The sequence below is a fragment of the Dipteris shenzhenensis genome, unplaced genomic scaffold (genome assembly GCF_047967505.1).
Source record: "Dipteris shenzhenensis isolate YYH24624 ecotype China unplaced genomic scaffold, Dip_SZ_1.0 scaf0118, whole genome shotgun sequence".
NCBI lineage: Eukaryota > Viridiplantae > Streptophyta > Polypodiopsida > Gleicheniales > Dipteridaceae > Dipteris > Dipteris shenzhenensis.
This window is the reverse complement of record NW_028239424.1, coordinates 61,129-81,767: the sequence shown is the minus strand read 5'-3', so window position 1 is coordinate 81,767 and position 20,639 is coordinate 61,129. Positions and strand designations below refer to the sequence as shown.

The 20,639-nt window shown below is 44.8% G+C and overlaps 3 non-coding genes across 3 annotated transcripts; 1 reads left to right on the top strand and 2 right to left on the bottom strand.

Moving 5' to 3' along the window:
- Positions 1 to 856: 856 nt before the first annotated feature.
- TRNAR-CCG (transfer RNA arginine (anticodon CCG)) lies at positions 857 to 930 on the top strand. Its single transcript has one exon. It is a non-coding gene; the product is annotated as a tRNA-Arg (tRNA).
- Positions 931 to 9,556: 8,626 nt separating this feature from the next.
- Positions 9,557 to 9,630, bottom strand: TRNAW-CCA (transfer RNA tryptophan (anticodon CCA)). The gene has a single exon. It is a non-coding gene; the product is annotated as a tRNA-Trp (tRNA).
- Positions 9,631 to 9,862: 232 nt separating this feature from the next.
- Positions 9,863 to 9,936, bottom strand: TRNAP-UGG (transfer RNA proline (anticodon UGG)). Its single transcript has one exon. It is a non-coding gene; the product is annotated as a tRNA-Pro (tRNA).
- Between the last annotated feature and the right edge of the window lie 10,703 nt (positions 9,937 to 20,639).

Below are 20,639 nucleotides of genomic sequence, written 5' to 3'. Positions count from 1 at the left end.
GCTCAGGCCGAAACGGGCGAAATAAAAGGACATTATCTAAATGCCACTGCGGGTACGTGTGAGGAAATGATGAAAAGAGCAGTCTTTGCTAGAGAATCGGGAGCACCCATCGTCATGCATGATTATTTGACGGGAGGCTTCACTGCAAATACTAGCTTGGCCTTTTATTGTCGAGATAATGGGCTACTGCTTCATATCCACCGCGCGATGCATGCTGTTATCGATAGACAGAGAAATCACGGTATCCATTTTCGTGTCCTAGCCAAAGCATTGCGTATGTCCGGCGGGGATCATATCCACGCCGGGACCGTAGTGGGTAAACTGGAGGGAGAACGAGAAGTCACACTGGGTTTCGTCGATTTGCTACGCGACGATTATATCGAGAAAGACCGAAGCCGTGGTATATATTTCACTCAGGATTGGGTATCCATGCCAGGTGTATTTCCCGTAGCCTCGGGAGGTATCCATGTCTGGCATATGCCCGCTCTAACTGAAATCTTCGGAGATGATTCTGTCTCACAGTTCGGCGGAGGAACCTTGGGACACCCCTGGGGAAACGCACCAGGCGCCGTAGCTAATCGAGTTGCATTGGAGGCTTGTGTACAAGCTCGTAATGAGGGACGTGATCTTGCTCGTGAAGGTAACGAGATTATCCGCGAAGCTAGTAAGTGGAGTCCCGAATTGGCTGCTGCTTGCGAGGTATGGAAACAGATCAAATTTGAATTCGACACAATTGATACATTGTAATTTCCGTAACTATTCGGGAATCTCATTCATTCGGTAGGATTCGTGGGGCGAACAGGGAGTATAGGGAGAAGGAACATTCCCCTCCATACTCCCGATATGCCACGGATCGGAGTTGGTAGCTCAGCGGATGAGAGCACATGGTTCCGATCCATGGGGACGGGGGTTCGAATCCCCCCCAATTTGCATAGGAGAGGTGGAATACGAGCTGCAGAGACTCGAGTAGTAAGGAAATGATTCAGTGCCTCTCAGTACACGACACAACTATTTCCACGAAGTGTTATTGGATAATTATTTGTGGGGTTCTAACATATGATTGATCAAATAGATGATCAGTCAATTGCCAATTAGTTATCGGATTCGGAGTCAGTCTCGATTCGACGCCTATTCCGAACAGACGCTGATCCTGATAGTTCAGAAATGATTTCTCCATCTCTGTGTCTATCTCATTGATGAAATGAAATCTAATAGAATCGACTGTTTTTACCTCCGAAGCGAAGGAGAAGAAATGAATGAGGAAATTCCTATGTCTGTGAGAAATCGGTTCGAAGATAAACGCGAATTTGGTGGATTGATCGGGGCTTTCCTCGAAAAAGCCACAAAGGGTTACGTTTTGAGTGAGAGAGGAAGGAATAGAGACATAAGCATTGATACCGACAGGGGGTTGTGGACTCGGTGTGACAACTGCGGTAACATGCTTTACGTGAGATTCCCAAAACAAAATAAAAATATTTGTGAGGAGTGCGGCTATCACCCCCCAATGACTAGTACAGAAAGAATCGAACTTCCGATCGATCGTGACACTTGGATTCCCATGGATGAAGACATGACTGCATAAGATGTTCCAGGTTTCTCTGACGGGGATTCTCATGGAAGTCGCATCATCAACTCCCAGAAACGAACGGGTTTAACTGATGCTGTTCAGACAGGGGTGGGATGTCTAAACGGGACACCTATTGCGCTTGGTGTTACTGACTTTCAATCCACGGGGGGAAGTATGGGTTCTGTGGTAGGTGAAAAGATTACCCGCTCAATCGAATGTGCCACGGATCAATCCCTTCCACTAGTTATTATCTGTGCTTCCGGCGGAGCACGTACGCAAGAAGGGACGTTGAGTCTGATGCAGATGGCTAAGATTCCTCCCGTCCCACAAATACATCAGGTTCAGAAGGGATTATTATATATATCGGTTCCTACCTATCCAACTACGGGTGGTGTTACTGCTAGTTCTGGTACGTTAGGGGACGTAATTATTGCTGAGTCCAAAGCATACATAGCATTTGCTGGGAAAAGGGTGATTGAACAAACACTGCGTCAGAAGATACCCGATGGCTTTCAAGTAGCTGAATCTTTATTTGATCATGGATCACCCGATTCAATTGTTCCACGTAATCCTCTAAAAGGTGTTCCGAGTGAGATATCTGAGCTTTATTCTTCAGCTCCTTGTAAAAGGAATTGAACCTCCTTTCCCCCCATTCGGTTAAACCCCCGTTTCTATCACTCTCCCTCCTTCTCATTAATCAAGTTAGGAATTATCAATTCGGGGTTGTCCTACTAATCTCTCTACCTCTCCAATGAGAGGAATTTATTCAGCGAACCGTCGTAACAATACTTTTCTATCCTTCTCTGATATCACGCCATGCAAATTATGCCACAATGCAATTATACCTCAGTAAGAAATCGAGATTAACCATCGGTATAATTTCGGACTCTGCTGTGCGCCTGATTCGACGAAGTAGACACCGCGGATGTCTGCAGATTCATTGAGTCAGTTGATCGGAGCTGGAATCAGATACCTTACCGGAAACAATATGGATTTCGTAGCAATTTCCGAGTAACTGTCTCGATATATCGAATGTATAAAAACTTCCTTTCTACGTGAGATAAGGAGACTATTATTAGACATTGGGGGATAAAAGATAAAAATAACAATATAATGTCATTATAGATACATCTATCTGTGTCATATCTTTCTTACTTGAGGTGATTCCATTACGACAGCGTCCTATTTACCTTCCATTTCTGTACCCCTAGTAGGTTCGGTCTTTCCGGCAATTACAATGATATCTCTGTTTATTTATATAGAACGGGACGAAATTCTACAATTTCTTGTTCTGTACACTATCTCACGGAAATTGTTCCATAGGATCGATCAATTACGACTACTACTCTTGCTTTTGATTCGGTCGGATATATTCTTTCCACATAGCTTCACCGGCGGTTATTTTATTTGAGCACTTGTTTTAGCACTTGGGAATCTTTAACGTCATCTCAATCTATATCTCACTTTCCCCTTATGGATAAGTGAGACGTGGATCGTTCCATCGTTGCTAAGACATATAGATCTTAGCGACCCCCACCTACGCACCAAAACAGTGGAAAATGTTCTAAACTTCTCGGAAACAGAATCCCTTCCAAGAATCCTTTTCAAAATGAAGTGATGTCGAAGCATCGGCTGTATCTGTATCTGCATCTATTCGGGGAGGGGGGGGGGGGGTAGGGTAGAGGTGGGACCAATAACAATATAAGCGGCTGATTCATTCCAACAAGGCAATTTCTGGAGGGAGTATTAATGAATCGTCAATCCGAATGGTTTCGAGTAGATTCTCCAAGAGGTTCTCGTAGATTCAGTAATTTGTGTTGGGCCCGTATCCCGGTTCGTGGCGCAATGGGTTTTCCGGCGGTTGGAATCTCTAGTTATATTGGTGAAGATTTAATCCCCACACTTCCATCTGGACAGATTGTTTTCATTCCACAAGGTATTGTGATGTGTTTCTATGGTATCGCGGGTCTCTTCCCTGGATTTTATCCGTGGCGTACGATATTTCGGGATGTGGGTAGCGGCTACAATTCATTTGATAAATGAGAAGGAATCTTCCCCATTTCTCGCTGGGGTTTCCCCGGGGGAAACCGTCGTATTTGTATCCAATTTGCAATGAGAGATATACAAGCAGTTAAATTGGAAATTCGAGGAGGTTTCTATCCTCGTCGAGTCCTTTACTTGAAGATGAGGGGTCGGCAAGACATTCCCCTAACCCGGATTGGTGAGGATTCGGCGTCGGGAGAAACAGAAGAAAAAGCTGCTGAACTTGCTCGTTTTTCACGTGTATCAATCGAGGGATTCTAATATTTCGACCGATCCGGAGGTTCCTAGAAGAAGCGAATGAGATGAGGGAAGGAAATTAGGATGGTATAGTGACGATTAGAGAAGGGAATTAGAAAAGAGGATTCGATTACGGGGATTCATCCACTTAGTAATTTACTTCGTGAATTCCCCTCCTCACCATATAAATAATATATGAAATCATACTGTTGGAGACTCCTCCGGTGGTTCTACAATACCCCACGTCGCTCCCCGGATAGAGCTTACGAAGCTAGTAAGCGACTACAATCCGTAAGAGAAGACTCTTCCTATTATCTAGAAACAATATCATCTACGGAAGATTCGTCACAGGCTGCGGTAGCTCATACGGATGCAGAACCTAGTAAATCTCTATCTACTATATATCGGAGTCTTTTAGAATGTAGGATCAGCATATCTGTATCGAAGATTCGGAATAGTCTTAAGTTCTTTATCAGGAGGAAGCAACGCCAGTTGCTCCTGATCGGGAATTATCCTCCTACCTCCCGTGGGAAAGAAATATCGACAGAGGAAAGGTCCCGTGATGCATCTCCATCTCACCCCCCAGTTGCTCTGCCTCTTCAATCAGCGCCTCCACTGGTTCGTCTAGATCCCTGCAGGGTGGGGAGGAAACCAAACATAATTGGTGATTTATCGCAAAATCCACCAGGGGATAATCCTTTGGCTCCTGCGGGTAAATATGTGTCAAGAGAATCGAGTAAGACGGAACAAATGAATAGGAAATTGGCTCGGATCGAAGCAACTCCAAATGATCCTGATTCCTGGACACGGCACCGTCCCACAACTTCTCCGTCACTCCAAATAAATGATAACTCAAATGATAAATTTTCTGTCCGCAAATCAGTGGATTCCCCCAGTAGTACAACGGCTTATGAGTCTATAAGTCTGATGCCACGGTCCATAACTCGTACTTCATCAAGGTTCAACACAGAGTTGACGGGTCAATCGAGTTCATTAGTACTTAACGATTCTGAATTGGCTAAATATCAAGCAGTAGCTCCTATTCAATATATCGGATGTCTATTACTTCTCCCTTCCGCGATTCCAATTGTCTTGAAGAATTGGTTTCTAGAACCTCGGATCAGAAATTGGTGGAATACCTTCCAGTCACAAATATTTATTAATTCTTTCCGGGAAGAGGTAGCTCTCAAACGACTTCAGGAGATAGAAGGCTTACTCCGGTTGGGTGAAACAATGAGAGGCTCTGTATATACCTAATTACAAGACTACGGCACAGATGTGTATGACAAAACTATTCAATTGGTGGTAATATGTAACGAGGGAAACACCCAGATAATCTCGCACCTAGTAACCGACGTAATTAGCATTGCCACCTCGATCTGCTTGTTCGTAGTAGGTAAAGAAAGACTCGCAGTTTCAAATTCCTGGATTCGGGAGTTATTCTATAGCTTAAATGATACGACGAAAGCGTTCTCTACTCCACCATTAACGGATTTATGTATTGGATTTCACTCCCCCCACGGTTGGGAAATAGTTGTAGATTCTCTCCTGGAACATCTGGGATTCGCTCACAACAAATATGTAATCTCTTGTTTCGTCTCAACCTTCCCGGTTATTTCAGACACAGTCTCCAAATATCGGATTCCTCGCCATTTGAGTCGTATATCTCCTTCAATCGTAGCGACTTATCACACAATGAATGAATGATAATCACTCCACCGAGTATCTGCCAGTTGCATCCAACGGAGTAGACTCACTTCTCGTAGGAATTGGATTTTATTATCCTCTTCTGGTATTGGGTAGTGGGAGGATAAAAATTTGCAATTCCCGCAATCGTCGGGATATCAGAATACTCCAAAAGAGGGGAGTAATATTTTACCTATGATGTCAAGAAACAATCTATTTGTGAGAAACCCTAATACTAATAATCGAACTATGCGAAAGAGAAGTAGTAAGGACTGGATGGCGAAGTGGTTGACCCTGTCATTTCCAATGTTGATCACTCTGGATGGAATGAATCGTCCATCCGTATCAAATGCATATCCGATTTTTGCGCAATAGAATTACGAGGATCCACGAGAAGCAACTGGACGTATTGTATGTGCTAATCGTCACTTGGCTAAGAAACCCGTGGATATTGAGGTTCCGCAATCTGTTCTTCCCAATACTGTGTCCGAAGCAGTTGTTAAGATTCCTTATGATATGTAGATAAAATAAGTACTTGCAAATGGTAAAAAGGGAGGATTGAATGTAGGCGCCGTACCGATCCCACCCGAAGGGTTTGAATTGGCTCCTTCTGATCGTCTTCCAACCGAAGCGAGGGAGAAATTAAGTAAACTTTCGTTCCAGAGCTATCGCCCCGATAGAAAGAACATGATAGTAATAGGTCCGGTTCCGGGTAAGCTATATAGTGAAATCGTATTTCCGATTCTCTCACCGGATCCTGCCGTTGATAAAGAGGTACACTTTTTAAAATACCCCCTATATGTTGGAGGGAATAGGGGAAGGGGACAGATCTATCCCGATGGAAGTAAAAGCAATAATACGGTTTACAACGCTTCGGCGACGGGAAGGATAACTAGAATAACACGTAGGGAGAGGGGGGGTGGATACGAAATCACTACCCAAGAGACATCGGGGGGTCGTGAAGTAGTTGATACTGTACCTCCCGGTCCCGAACTTATCGTTTCGGAGGGTGAATATATTAAAGCTGATTAACCATCGACCAATAACCCTAACGTGGGTGGATTCGGTCAAGCAGAGGCAGAGATTGTACTTCAGGATCCATTACGTGTTCAAGGTCTTCTACTTTTTCTTGCATCGGTTACTCTGGCCCAGATATTCCCAGTGTCAAAGAAGAAGCAGTTCGAGAAAGTCCAATTGGCGGAGATGAATTTCTGAGTCCATACTTTTCGGATGTGAACCATCCGGAAAGGGTTGGTAATTGACTGTAAATCCGACGAGTCAAAGACAAATTCTGGATTTCTACCTCTTCTATACGTCTAAACGAAGCGATAAGTACAACTCTTGTGGTATCATTTGGAGCCGGTTGAGTCCAGTTAGCAGTAAGAATAACTGGAATTCTTCAAAAACATATTCGGTGATGAAACCAAGTTTTCAATAATAGTCTCCCCGACAGGTATCAGAAAATATATCCAATTTTGCTAACTATTTTTTCTATTCCGATATCGGTGGTGGCGGGTGAGCCACCGCCACCGTGTACTCCCCCCAATTTACTATGAGGAAATCGACCTGGAATTGGATTTAAACCTCAGGTCGAGTCCTTCCTTCTTCCTCCCGAGTCCAGAGATTTAATGTGATATGATTCCCCCCATCCCTCGATCTCTCGAAGAATCAGACGAGTGACTCGTGGGTTGGTTTGTTATCAAAAGCATATGCACCCTCCCAATCCCGGTAGGAATCTGTCCCATACTTATCAAATGATTGCAATAATTACCGCCCCTTCATCCAATTGCGATCGATTCTTCGGGAGAGAATCGATCGAATAACCTACTCACCCGAGTACGGTACCAGAATTTGACTCTGCTGAGGCGGAGTAGCATATACAGCTGGGGGGTTGTCGCACCCGGAGCAGTAGAACAGACTCCGGAAGAGGGGGTTGACCCGTTTCCGGACCTATGAACCCCCGGGATCCGGCACATCTTTTCACCTGCGAGTAGGAAGAATTTCCCAATGCTTATTCATTCTCAGAGGGATGATCCCAATCCCGAATAGGCTCCATGAAAGAATATTCCCAGTAGACCTATCACGAGTATACCAGCTACGGTACCTATAAGCCACAGAGGAATCCTTCCAGTGGTATTGGCCATTTGTCCCACCCCCCTCCCTTTTTGATTTCATTATTTAGTCACGACTCGAGACACGAACAGTCACAAATAAATCAGGTCTTAGTTTTTCCCAATTGGGGTTATCAAATCTCTTCAGTTTCTAATTGAAGAAGTAGTTGGAAAATGAGACGGCAAGTACGAAGATCAATAAGAGTCCCCGATAAAGGCTTGTACGATTCAATTCCACACTCTGTTTATTCGGGTTCGGTTGCGTCGTGGATTTATAGCTTATATAGGGATTATCGCTGAATGAATTGCATTGCCGATATAGAGCCTGGAAAAAAAACTGTAGGTACAGCTAGTCCGTGGACGGCTAGCCACCTAACGGTGAAAATCGGATAAGTTCTATCTGGAGTCGTTGGTACCTCCTGAGATCTAGTAAATGCATCAGCTTGTTCCAGCGAATCGAAGCGGCCAGTTACTAAAGGAACTTCTTGTCGGCTCTCCGTAAAATATTCATTTGGGCGGGGACTTCCAGAAACGTCGTAAGCCAAACCTGTACTGACGAATAACCAACCTGCAATAGACGGAGAAGGTATAGTAATGCTATGGATGACCCAGTATCGAATACTAGTAATAATGTCAGCAGAAGGACGTTCTCCCGTATTCCCAGACATGTTCAGCTCCGTATATCCCTGCGGGATTAAGGAGGATTGCTTGCCGAGAGGTGTGAGTACCAGTAGATGGAGAATCTACCGGTATACCTGAGCGATCCCCGTTAAGTTGTCATTATTATACCGAGGGTATACCCGAAACATACTGGATTAGTATAGCTAGCCCCCCCTCGAAGCAGCAATATTCCTCTTATTTCGCCGGATAAATAAACGAGTTGTAAATAAACCGAGCGGAGAAACCGTAATTCCCCCCCTCCCCCCCGAGTATACAAATCTATCAGTATTTTCTCCGCGTTTTAGGAGAACCTATGGAAAGAATATGATTCTTTTTTTTTCCCCGATTGTTCAATTGGAGGTTCCGATGCTTCCGGTGAGTCTCAACGCGCGTGGTTAACCCACCACGTCTAAGTTTCTTTCGAATGACTTCCGTATCAAATCCTGCCATTAGAACTATAGGATTCTCCATCGAGAACTCGGGGGAACCTGGTCATGTAGGGGTATCTGATACATATAATTGAGATATTAATATCCAATCTTGTCTTGTTCCTCTTTCTGGGAAGATTCGATTCCTCCCACTCATTCAGAGGTTGGAGATATTTCGATGAACTGTCGATCCCATTCCCAGCTTCTGAAACGCGATCTTCTCGTCGGATAAACTGCTCTCATATGTCTACCAAGCTTCGAATCCCCTTTCGATAGTTCCGAGTAACCAATTATTTTTCTACTAACCTATCTGCTAAATCAATTTGGTACTTAAATCTATGCTTACTCCACCGAGTCACTTCGCTTTTCTATCGTCCGCACCAATCTCAACTTCAGTATTATTTGTTGGATTGAATAAGATCCGGCTTATATGATACAAGAGTATCAGCTTAGAAGGAACGAGGAGTGCCCATTAGCACTTACTGATCCGCCGCACTTACCAATCATCTATTACCAATTAATACCTGAATCTTTTTCGGTAAGTATTTGTACTAAATGTATGTGAACCCAAATGGTTGAAGCACTGCTATCCGGAATTGTGTTGGGTTTGATCCCAATAACTCTAGCTGGATTATTTGTAACTGCATATTTGCAATATCGACGTGGCGACCAACTAGATATTCGGTAGAAGACGGAGACTCATTTGCCATATCCTTCTCCCATTCCTAAGATCTCTCTGGTAATCCAGAGGGATCGGGAAATGCAAATTCTTAGTATGTGTGGGTATTGGTCGAACCAGCTGATACCGACTTGAGTCGGAGAAACACGCCCTGTAGGATTTGAACCTACGACATCAGGTTTTGGAGACCTGCGTTCTACCGAACTGAACTAAGGGCGCTCCATTCCCCACGTAAGCCAGTTTCCATTCTAATCAGAATCTGCGGACATCCGGACACGGGAATAGAATCAGACTCTTAATCGGAGTGGTTCTTTCACCGACCAGGAGAGAGGAAGATAAATGGAATGTCTCTTGTGGGGGAATCAGTTGAATAACACAAACAATCTACCCAGATGGATTTCTCTTGTCACCAATTTCTCACCAATATCATTTTGGGATGTACGGGGAACAATAGGGATGACAGGATTTGAACCTGCGACATTTTGTACCCAAAACAAATGCGCTACCAAACTGCGCTACATCCCTATTGGTCTCGATCTCCGACTGGCATTCTCGGTATTGAGACGCGTGATCCAAGTAATTATAACTGATAGCCACAGAACTTGACTACCCACTTAAGAAGTAACCATGTCCCGAGAGGATGTCGCCTCCGAATCATTCCCAGACCGGAAGAATCCGATTCCCTTACTGGGGTTGGTCGTGGTAAAAATACTGGAAGAGACACATCATCTTCCTAGTCGATTGAAAAACGAAGGAGAATTCACAATGCAAGATGTAAAAATTTATCTTTCCACGGCCCCCGTGTTGGCTACGATATGGTTTGGGCTGCTAGCCGGTTTACTAATAGAAATAAATCGATTCTTTCCAGATGCCTTGATATTTCCATTTCTCTAGTCGGGGGGAGGCGGGGGTTGAGCAAAACAAAAGTAAGGTGGGAGAAATAGATCGATTTCCGTGAGGGGAGCAGTGAGCGATCCATTCATTACTGGAAATCGATAAATCGGGAATTCTATTAATGATTTATTACTGAGACGGTATCTTCCCATCCACTCCTCCCCCATTTCCTTCACTTATTTCAATGAATCCTATGGCTAAAAGTAGAGATGCGAGAGTAACTATTGCTTTGGAATGCACAAGTTGCACCCGAAAAGGGACTGACGACAAATCTCTAGGTATTTTTCGATATACTACGCGTAAGAATCGTCGCAATACACCTACTTGATTGGAATCGAGGAGATACTGTCCCTGCTGCTACAAACATACCATTCACAAAGAGTCGAAGAAATAAGTGATCTGTTTCTAATCAACTGGAAAATAATCAATAGTTTTCGGAAATGTCATGAAAGGTATCACGAATAAATCTAAGCAGTCTTCGCGTAGACGTTCTCCATCCATCCGATCCGACGAGATTATTGACTACAGAAATATAAGTTTACTCCGTCGATTTGTAAGTGAACAGGGAAGGATTTCACCCAGATGAATGAGTAGGTTGACCCCGAAACAACAGCACTCAATAGCTGTCGCAATCAAAAGAGCTCGTATTTTAGCTTTGCCACCGTTCTCGAATAACGAGAATTAGACCTTGCATTGCTAGCGACTAGACAATTAAGTTCTAGTTTGAAAGATTTGGCATTCAACCGACTACTCGATCCTATTAACCCTAAATGGAGAAATGAATAGGAGTCGGAACCAATACTCCGGGTGGAATATTTGTAGTTTACTACCGTCCGTTCCGCCTCTCCGGGAGACAATATCCGGAGAGGTTTCTTATTTTCAACCAGTAGATTCGTATACTGGTAGTTGTGCAATCTCGGAAAAACAGTGAGTATCTAGGATAGCTATCTATGCAGGTATTTTGCGATTCAGATAAACTCGATTTTCATATAAATTGTGAATCATCCTATTATGAGAAATTCCATTCCCTCGTGCTGCTGCATTGATCCGGGCAATCCGTAAGCGACAAATTTCTCTCTTTCGATTACTCCTATCTCGATAAGCAGAAGCCAATGCTTTCATTTCCTGTTGATTCGCCGTTCTAAATAGCTTTGAATGAGCTCCCCTAAATCCAGATGTAATTTCAGGAATACTTTTGCGACGTTTCCGAGCCACAGATCCGCGTTTTACCCTAGTCGTTGAGTGTTTACCCTCACAAAATATCAAAATTATTCTTTGGGGACTCTGTCTGTCACACTGGTGATACAACCCCCCCCCCCCCCCTTCAGTCCCGAATGAATCCCACCTCTCTCATATCATCGGAACCGTCTGGATGCATCCTTCTAGCAAGAAGACGGAATTGCTAAGTGTAGATCTGGTGGCATGCACGGTCGCGGTGGCACACCAAAACTCTCAATTCCCGCACTCCTGATATCCGAATTATTCGGATTAGTAGGATCAGAAATAGTTGAAATAGAATCTGAATCTGGTCACTTAATTCTTTTGAAAGAACAATTCCCGCAAGAGACTTTCCTATCTGACGTAGAAAATAATGATTCCAATGGCTTTTGCTACCTTAACCTTCCCGTCCACAAATCCCCGAGATCAGATGCCTCTTGATAAAGAAGTTGCACCAGAGGGAGTTATGGATTCCAAAGTTTCCGTAGTATCTTCCTCGACAGTTGGGTCCTTCCTATACACCGGAGCCTATGATTTCCCGATGACGGGGGAAATGGAATTACTGTTGGTAAGTCGTATAGTTTCCAATCCCCGGCTCCACTCAAGACTTGAGAGATCAGGTAAAGAGTTTCATCCTAGAAAGACTTATTTGTATAGTAACGGTATTTCACTTCGGTAGTTGGCTGGATGGTTGACCCAAAGCAAAGCTACCGCCATTGCAGGGATTCCAGCAGAGATATGGGAATCGATATCCTCATCCCCACGTCGCTTAGTGATTTTTTTAGTATCACTGATAAGTTGCTTCTCATCTCACACTAAGATGATTGGATTTGCACCAATCAGAACTATGAATTTTCGTCTCTCAGTAAAGGATATAGATGACGGATCTTTGCCTAATTACAGTGAAGGGATCTTGCTGCGACACCGACCCCCCAATATCATTTGGTTTACGATTCAAACGTGTCGCACATACACCCTGGTACATACCCCTCTGCGTTGGGGGCACCCCCGAAGGGCAGGGGATTTTGTTCCAATCTCCATTGGTTGTCTTGCGTTCCTAATAAGTTGTTGATTGGTTGGCATATCCAAAAGATGCAGGGTTTTGGGGTTCGGACTATTCCTAACCATGGAGGACACCTCAATCATTGAGTTGGTAGAATCCTTATCTCCCGGGCAACCTCATATAGAAAATATGGGAGATGGAATAAGTGGTGGAGATAGCGGTGATTCACACAAGTCATAAACCTGGGAGAGGGAGGAATTGGGTGTTGCTCCTCCCCCCCCCCCCCCGCAAATCAATATTCGTGAATGACATTTGGTAAATACCCACACCCAAATAGTATCGATTCCTAAAGTACCGGAATGTAGGGATCTCCCCTGTTCATATCGGGAGACTCCTCGTGAGTCCCGGACATTCCCCACCAAGCAGTAGAAGTTACTAAATTAATCTTGAATCTGGAGAGTTTTCTGATGCTACGGGATCTACAATACCATGATTTTCGGCTTCTTTCGCTGACGTAAAAACGTCTCTTTCCATGTCTTCGGAGATCATCCATAAAGGTTTGCCGGTTCTTTATACATGAACCCTAGTAATACAATCACAAGGTTTCGATACTTCTTCTGCTTCCATAATACATTCACCCGCCTGTCCATCATAATGGGAACTCGCAGGTTGATGAATCATAACCCTGATTCAGTATCGTTGCAATTCAATCCGAAGACAACCGTACGGGCAGCTCCTTCTGCATACGGCTCCGTGTCTGACTACCAAATATTTTGCAAGTGGAAGAATCCCAATTCCAGAAATCGGGTGGGGTTCTTATCTCTTATCCAGAGCCAGCTTCTTAGAAATTACATATACCACCCTTTCTTACCAGAAGTACTATGGTGGTTCCGTTGCTTCATCCCTTCCAGCAATCCCAAGGTTTTATATGGATATTCTCTACGGGAGATAGAATCAAGATCCTTCGATTCGGGATAAATTGTAGGGATTCATCCCTCACCCCAGGATTTCTGCGACGCTAGAGTAGATGCACTTACTGGTGGTGAATCCCTACCGAAGAATTTCCTGACTCACTTCACTATCTCGGTGCTTCACTACTTCGGTCCTTGCACACATACCTAGAATTCCACCAAGTTTTAAGTGCCATGCTATTATTACCGCAATCGGGCGGAGGCATAGTTTCGACCCATACAAATCATTGGCGCCAAGCGTGAGGCAGTGCTATACGTTTGGTTATCTCTCCTCCGGTTGAAATGGAAGATCCCATTGAAGCGGCTAATCCCATGCAAATGGTATGTGCATCCGGTACAACAAATTGCGTAGCATCATAAACAGATATTCCTGATAATACTGCCCCACCGGGAAAGTTTGTATACAAATACGTATCCTTGGTTTCGTCCTCCCCATTCAAGTACATCATGATACCAATCGGTTGATTTGCAATCTCGTCATCCACTTGCTGACCCAAAAAAAGAAGCCTCTCTCGATAGAGACGGTTGATCAGGATAGGTCTCCGCGCCCCCCTCCTCCGGAACCGTACGAGCATCGTTAGAAGCATACGGCTCCAGTGGTTCCGGTATACCAGCATGGGTCCGGTACGAGAAGGAGCAAAACAGGTTCTACATCCCTTAGGAAGAGATACTTCATGTATCACCGTTAATGAAAACCTCTTTCACCCTCCCAATCTAATCCATTTTCCAGTATTCCATTTATGGTTCAGGTTCGTCTCTTCGGTCTCCCAAACATCTTGAACCATATCTCAATTGGTGGGGGGGGGGGGTACACCCCCCCCTCCCACCAATGTTTTCTTGTTCATAATTGAGTCCCTCTCAAAAGAATCTTTAGGCTCATTTTCTACTTCGGGGAGATATAAATCCGATCATTATTTGTACATGTAGAACAAATAGTTTCATTTCCTCTTTCCCCACTCCATCTTTCAGATCCCGCACCCCACCCCGACTCACTGACTAATTCAAGTCCCATTCAATCTTGTGGTTATCCTTGTCATCATCGACTCGCGGGATTTAGCGACCGAAGCCTGGCGAATCTGTTAGTTCCAACTAGCCATGGATTCCGACGATTGATGGATCTTTTATCGAATCTTTCGTTCCAGTCTCACGCGTTCGACTACCAAAGAATCAGTCTGAGTGAGATAGAGACACATCGCTCGGATGAGAAATGATGGGGAGTAGCTCCATACAACTCGATATGTCTAACGAGTCGCACTATACGTCAATCCGAACCGCATCCTCTTCCCCAGGTAGACGAAAGGGCACCTTCGGAACACCAATTGGCATACGGAAACCGGTAGTAAGTTGTAGTTGTCTCTTAAACGAAAGCGTAACACCCGATGGAAGTGGAGGCTTGTGTTGTATTATAACATGTCTAGTCGGAATGAATTTGCATCTCTTGAGGCGTCTACTCGTGGAATCCGTGGTACATAGCCGAGGGATCCGAGATCTGATTGGTGGTGGAATATTTCCCGCGAGATAGATGGGACCAATCTCTACGTTGTTGCGTAAAAGATGTAAATGCTAAAATATCTATGTCTTTCCCTCCGCTAGGAGGGGGGGATTCTCGGCTCCCCACACCGATACGTCCGCCTATACACCAATGTATTTACACGTATCATTCCAAGTGGGATCTCCATTCAGGATTGAAGAGAGTCTCTTCCACTTCTTTATAGCGCAGGCTTCCGACGCGAGAAAGTCACGTAGTGTCCATTCATTTTCAACAAAGGGGTTTCCAACGGGTTTGCCTCGGTATCGCGTTCATACTGTTGTACTAAATGATCCCGGTCGCTTAATTTCTGTACATCTAATGCATACGGCTCCGGTCTCTGGTTGGGCTGGTTCAATGGCTCTGTATGAATTAGCGGTTTTCGACCCATCTGATCCTGTTCTTGATCCGATGCGGAGACAGGGTATGTTCGTCATCCCATTCATGACCCGTATCGGAATAACGAAGTCATGGGGGGGTTGGAGCATTACCGGAGATACCGTAACTGACGCAGGTATCTGGAGTTATGAAGGTGTAGCTGCAGCTCATATTATCCCATCCGGTTTATTATTTCTAGCTGCTATCCGGCATCGGGTCCATTGGGACCTGGATTTGTTTCGCGACGAACGCACGGGAAAACCATCCCTCGATCTACCCAAAATTTTTGGAATTCATTCATTCTTATCAGGAGTACTTCGCTTTGCTTTTGGAGCATTTCACGTAACTGGTTTATTTGGGCCCGGTATCTGGGTATCGGACCCCTATGGATTAACCGGTAAAGTACAACCTGTGGATCCGGCTCGGGGAGCTGAGGGTTTCGATCCCTTCACTCCGGGAGGAATAGCTTCTCACCATATCGCAGCAGGTATTTTAGGTATACTAGCCGGTCCATTTCATCCTAGTGTTCGTCCCCCCCAACGGTTATACAAGGCCCTACGCATGGGGAATGTTGAAACCGTTTCGTCCAGCAGTATCGCTGCCGTTTCCTTCGCCGCCTTCGTAGTTTCTGGGACTATGTGGTACGGCTCCGCCGCCACTCCAATCGAGTTATTTGGTCCCACCCGTTACCAATGGGATCAGGGATATTTTCAGCAAGAGATAGATCGGCGGATCCGTGCTAGCAAAGCTGAAAATTCTGGTTTATCGGAAGCGTGGTCCAAAATTCCCGAGAAATCAGCTTTTCATGATTATATTGGTAATAACCCAGCCAAGGGTGGATTGTTCAGAGCAGGTGCTATGGACAACGGTGACGGAATAGCTGTCGGTTGGTTAGGGCACGCCGTCTTCAAGGATAAGGAAGGTCATGAGTTACTTGTGCGCCGTATGCCCACCTTCTTCGAGACATTCCCGGTGGTCCTGGTCGACGGGGAAGGCATCGTAAGGGCGGATGTTCCATTCAGACGGGCGGAATCAAAATACAGTGTTGAACAAGTAGGTGTAACTGTCGAATCTCATGGTGGTGAACTAGATGGAACTAGTTTCAGCGACCCCGCTACGGTGAAGAAATATGCTAGACGTGCCTAATCAGGCGAGATCTCTGAATTTGATCGTGCCACTTTGAAATCGGACGGTGTCTTTCGTAGTAGTCCTCGAGGTCGGTTTACTTTTGGTCATGCCACGCCTGCTCTTATTCTCTTCCTCGGACACATCTGGCACGGTGCTAGAACCTTGTTCAGAGACGTGTTCGCCGGTATCGATCCCGACTTAGATTCTCAAGTCGAATTTGGAGCATTCCAGAAGTTGGGGGATCCAAGTACCAAGAGACGAATCGTTTGAGAGATCTTCTCTTTGTCCATCCCAATTCCCAGATTCGGGTATTTAATCAATGAAATTATTTGTAGCAACCACTCCCTATCGCAGATACACCCAGGTAATTTAACCACTTGGTCCGGTTGAGTGGTTCGGGCCTGGGGGGAAGGAAGTTAGTGGGTGCCGTTGGAGAAACACGAAGAAAATACTAAGGAATTTACAAATTAGTGCGAAAGTCATCCCCGAAATCCCATTCCACGACCGAATCCACGGAAGCATTGGTTTATACATTTCTACCGGTAGCCACTCTAGGTATAATATTTTTTGCCATATTCTTCCGAGAGCCACCCAGGATCCTTAGTAAGGGGAAGAAATGATACTTAACTTCCTGGAGAAACAGCTATCTCTCCCGCGCGAGTATCCCTCTTCCACGAGCGGAAGCGCCAGAAGCACCAAAAGCACAGGGAGGGGGGGAGAATAAGAGACCTTCCTTCGTTACTATAGGAAGGTCCCCCAGTCTAATCAGTCCTCATGTTCTTCGAAGGGATCTCTAAGCTCCGCGGAGGGTTGACCAGAAGCGGTATACAAAGCATAGCCGGTAAAACTGACGGGTGGGCGAGATATAGAGATAGCGACCAGAGTTGCAGTTTCCGTTGCTAGGTAATCCAAAACAGTGATGGTTCGTTTTCAGTATAATAGCATATAAAGTTATCAACTCTCAATCAATCGAATAAGTTATACGGCTACGAAGATTATCGATGACACCCCAAAAGGCAAACCTAAGATTAGTGGTTTGGGAATCTCTTTAAAACCACTCAATTCGGAATATGGTAAAGTTGCTCCTGGTTGGGGGACTACTCTCCCGATGGGATTCTTCATGGCTCTATTTGCAGTATTCCCAGTCACCATCCCGGAAATATATAACTCCTCCGTCTTACTGGATGGTATCCCGATAAGTTGGTAAAAAAAGACCGGATTGTTATTCCGAGCTCCCCCAGCCATCATAGCTGGGGAGCGGTAGGAAATCCCTCCCGCGGAGGGGTAGTTGAACCGCGTAACTCAAACTTCCAAGGATCTTGATAATACGGGTGTGTGACTCGTTACAGTCAATCTGGTTCAATAGATAGACGATCTATTTCCTATAGGGGAGGTATTATTATCTTGCTGGATAGCGGTCGGGTGATTAGCATCCAAAGCGCAAGGGTTAATATATTAATCAATAATGTCTGAACTATGATTAATTCGTATGAATCTACCACTCAGACTTCGCCACAGGATTGTCACCCAACGTCGAATAGAAGATCCAACCTCTTATTTATAAACCGAGGTAGCTATTAATCATATGTTTGATATAACACTTCCGTATTTGAGAATTGAGAATAACTACTCATACTTGATTGCGTCTCTGCTTCGAAACACTAACCGCTTCGTTCCACAAGATGTTAACGAGGAAGAATTGCCACCCATTCAATCTTCGTACCTAGTAATGAGGGGATTCGTCGGAGTGTAGTGGGGATCTAAGGTTCACAGATATCCAGATATTGACATTGAAACGATAGAAACTCTATCCATTTATTTATCTCGGTTATTCCCCCGGATAAACCTAACGATAAGACGAAGAGATTCCTCGAGACGCTGGAGTCCTTATTTCCTCCCATGGCCAAAAGCCGACACGAGATTAAAGCAAAATTCCGACGGAATCTTTCACTAGTCAACTCACCTTCTCCTTCCCACGGATCGGAATGTGTCCGATCAATATATTTCGCCACACGAAGTGATTAGTAGTAGAACGGAGGGTTACTCAGACGTTTTCGTTTAAGCCGTATGAGGTTGAATACTCACGTACAGTTTGTATGGGGGGGGGTCGTAGAAGCCCGCCTATCTTGATAAAGTATACGATTGGTTCGAAGAGTGTCTTGAGATTTAGGCGATTGCTGATGACATTACCAGTAAATATGTTCCTCCTCATGTGAACATTTTTCATCGCTTGGGGGGAATCACATCGACTCGTTTTTTGGTTCAGGTAGCTACTGGTTCCGCCACGACTTCTCACTATCGTCCGACCGTTACAGAAGCTTTTTCCTCAGTTCAATATATAATGACCGAAGTGAATTCTGGATGGCTAATTCGATCTGTTCATTGATGGTCAGCAAGTACGACGGTTTCAATGATGATTCCACACGTATTTCGTGTCTATCTCACAGGAGGGTTCAAAAAACCTCGTGAATTAACTTGGGTTACTGGTGTAATTCTAGCCGTACCAACTGTATCTTCTGGTGTAACCGGATATTCCTTGCCTCGGGACCAAATCGGTTACTGGGCAGTTAAGATTGTAACCGGCGTACCGGAAGCCATTCCTCTAATAGGATCTCCGTTGGTGGAGCTACTACGAGGAAGTGTTAGTGTAGGTCAATCTACATTGACTCGTTTCTATAGTTCACACACTTTCGTCTCACCGCCTCTCACAGCTGTTTCTATGCTAATGCACTTCCCGATGATCCGTAAACAAGGCATTTCGGGTCCCTTGTAATGAAAATCTATAATCCAGCGGATGGGTGGTATTGATTGATCTATCCGCGGGAGGGACCCCAATCTACAAGATGAGGGGTTATTTTTTCCTTGCCACTAGTCTTTCTCACCAAGAGAAATAGAAGACTCCTTAGTGGACCGAATTCCTATCTCGAATTGTCGAGGGAAATGAATTGAAGTGTCTGGAGGCGGAAGATCGGATTATGGGAGTGTGTGACTTGTATCGAAACATAGGCTATGCAGATCTTATACCGAATGCTGCCACACTAAAGTATGTGTCTCCGCTCCAACTCTCCCCAACCTCATAATTGGGGTTTAAAACTTGGATATGAAAACACTTCCCTTCCTATGAGGTGTTTTGGGGAATGCTTCCTATGGTCGAACTCATCCTTAAGGCTCCGTCTAATCCCATGCATACCCGAGTCACAGGCAGTTTCACCCCTTCAAACATATGGTTTTCAAAATGCATCCACTTCCTCTGCATTTGGTACGATGCGGAGAAACAACCGTCGGAGTAAGAGAACGATCCGGGGGAAGAGGAAGCCGAAGTTGTAACAAGTTAAGATCCCGCACAGGTACTGTTTCTCAAGAGTCTCGTATCTGTGGGTAGATACGACGCGTGTGTGGGATACGAGATCATCCAAGAAGCTTCTTGAGGAGAAATTTCTTAAGCTCACTCGGATAATAAGCTATTCCGTAGAATAACTCTCCGTTTTTCAAGGTTCTCGCTTCGGGAAGTATCAGAGATTATTATGAAGTTACGACTCCTCCGGTTCCCCACTGGAATTTGTAAACGGAAATATTCGAGGATTTGCTTGAGCCGGCTGATAAGAATCTCCACGTCCGATTCTACCGGGGGAGTGAGAAGTCTATCCCAATAACAAAAAAACCTGACCCGAGTGATCCTGTTTTAAGAGCAAAACTAGCCAAGGGTATGGGACACAACTACTACGGAGAACCTGCTTGGCCCAACGATCTCTTATATATATTTCCCGTAGTAATCTTAGGAACCATTGCATGTACCGTAGGTTTGGCAGTTCTAGAACCATCGATGATCGGTGAACCAGCGAATCCCTTTGCAACTCCCCTAGAGATACTACCCGAGTGGTATTTCTTTCCGTGTTTCAAATACTCCGTACAGTTCCTAATAAATCATTGGGTGTCCCTTTGATGGCGTCGATACCGGCAGGTTCGTTGACCGTGCCTTTTCTCGAGAATGTGAATAAATTTCAGAATCCATTTCGACGTTCAGTAGCTACAACGGTTTCTCCGATTGGTACTGCAGTAGCTATTCGGTTAGGCATCGGAGCAGCTTTACCCATCGATGGATCTTCAA